General features: G+C 35.5%; 1 pseudogene; it reads right to left on the reverse strand.

Moving 5' to 3' along the window:
* Window positions 1–511: 511 nt before the first annotated feature.
* Window positions 512–604, reverse strand: LOC126004871 (uncharacterized; annotated as a pseudogene).
* Between the last annotated feature and the right edge of the window lie 1683 nt (window positions 605–2287).

Below are 2287 nucleotides of genomic sequence, written 5' to 3' on the forward strand. Positions count from 1 at the left end.
TGCTAGTATAACAGGTCTCCTTTGTGTATAGCTTGTAAATTGGGTATCGATTTTGGTGTCGTTGACTTTGGGTTTGCTGCTTAAGTCTGATCATTTTTTATTTCCACTCAATGTTCATACGACTAATTGCTCCTGGTACCATCTATTTTTTCTCCTCAATTTATGAGGGAGAACAAGATGATTCAAGGTCTGTTGGAAAAAGAAAAGGAAGAAGGAAATAAAAACATGGTTCTTATAAGTGTTTATCCAATTGTTCCAACACTATTTGCGGAAGAGACTGTATTACATTTCAAATTCTTGGCTTCTTTGTCGAAGATACGTTGATTATATACTTGGAGGTTTGTCACTGGATATTCTTCAATGACCCATTGGTCTGAAAGTCTGTCTTTGTTTCAATATTACGCTATTTGGGGCCCTATGTAGTGGAGCTTCAAATTACGTGATAAGATGCCCCCCAGTTTCTTGTTTTTTTAGTATGGATTTGGTTATCCTAGGTCTTTTATGGTTCCACACAAACTTTATAACTGATTGTTCTTGCGTAGGGGCCATGCTAATCTTCTTTGTATCGTTCCAATTTTAGTATATGTGCTGCCGAAGTGAGCACTATAACTGATTGTTCTAAGTCCCTGAAGAATGTGGCCTGAATTTGAATAGGAGTTGCATTAAATCTATATAGTAGTTTAGGTTAGATGGTTATTTTGTTGATAGTGATTCTTCTGATCCATGAGCATAGAATATTATTATATTTCCTTAGGTTTTATTCAATTTTTTCTGAAGTGTTTTGAAGTTTTCATGGTATAGATTTCTCATCTCTCTTGTTAGGTTGATTTCTAGGTACTTGGTAGTTTTGGACACTATTTTAAATGGGGTAAAATCTTTGATATCTTTCTCCTCTAAGTAGTTACTTGTATAAAGGAATGCAACTGTCTTATGAGTATCGAATTTGTATCTGGTCACTTAGTTGTATTGGTTTATTGTTTCTAGGAGCTTGTGTGTGTGTGTGTGTGTGTGTGAGTGTGTGTGTGTGTGTGTATTTCTTAGAGTCTCTGATGTATATCATTATGTCATCAGCAAACAGGGATAGTCTGACTTTTTCAATTTGAATTCCTATAATCTCCTTCTCTTGTCAGATTGCTATTCCTAGAATTTCTAATACTATGTTGAACACGAGAGAAGACAGTGGATATCCTTGCCTAGTGCCTAATGCTTTCAGTTATTTACCATTTACCATTAAGAATAATGTTGGCTGTGGGCTTTTTATAGATAGCTCTTACTATCTTTTTTTTTTTTTTTTTTTTGGTTTTTTGGGCCACACCCATTTGATGCTCAGGGTTTACTCCTGGCTAAGTGCTCAGAAATTGTCCTTGGCTTGGGGGACCATATGGGACGCCGGGGGGGTCGAACCGCGGTCTTTTCTTGGCTAGTGCTTGCAAGGCAGACACCTTACCTCTAGCACCACCTCGCTGGCCCCAGCTCTTACTATCTTAACGAAGGTTCCTTCCACATGCATTTTGCTGAGGGTTTTAATCATGAATGGGTGTTGGATTTTGTCAAATGCTTTCTCTTTATCAATTGATAGGATCATCTGGCTTTTATCCTTTCTTTTACTGATTTGGTGTAGGCTGTTAATTGATTTGTGTATATTGAACCAAATGAAATGCACTTGGTCATGGTTTATAATCTTTTGGATTTGTTGGATTTTGTTGCTTAAGATATTGTTAAGAATTTTTGCATCAATGTTCATCAGTGAGATTGGTCTGTAATTTCCTTCCTGATGATATCTCTGTCAGCTGTGGGAATAAATGTACTATTAGTTTTATAGAAATTATCAGGGAGGATTTTCATCTTTTCCATTCTTTGGAAGTGTCTAAGGATCAACTATTTTCTGCGTGTTTGATAATACTCACTGGTAAAGCCGTCTGGTCCTTGACATTTTTTCTTGTGGAGTTTCTTAATACTGTTTCATTTTTCTTACTTGTGATTGTCCTGTTTATACTTTCTACTTCCTCCTCATTAAGTATTGGGAGATATTTTTTCAGAAATCTGTAAATTTCTTCTAGGTTCTGTAACTTAACAAAGTACAGTTGTTCATAATAGCTCTCATTTTGTCTTGGATTTCTTGGGGTTCTATTGTAATCTCTCCCCTTTCATTTCTGATCCAATTTATTTGAATTTTTTTTTTTATTTTTGTGAGTCCTGCCAATGTTTTGTCTACCTTATTTATTCTTTAAAAAAAAAAAAAGCTCCTGTTTTCATCAATTCCTTGTACTGTTTTCCTTGATTCTAT

Source organism: Suncus etruscus, chromosome 3, assembly GCF_024139225.1.
Source record: "Suncus etruscus isolate mSunEtr1 chromosome 3, mSunEtr1.pri.cur, whole genome shotgun sequence".
Lineage (NCBI taxonomy): Eukaryota > Metazoa > Chordata > Mammalia > Eulipotyphla > Soricidae > Suncus > Suncus etruscus.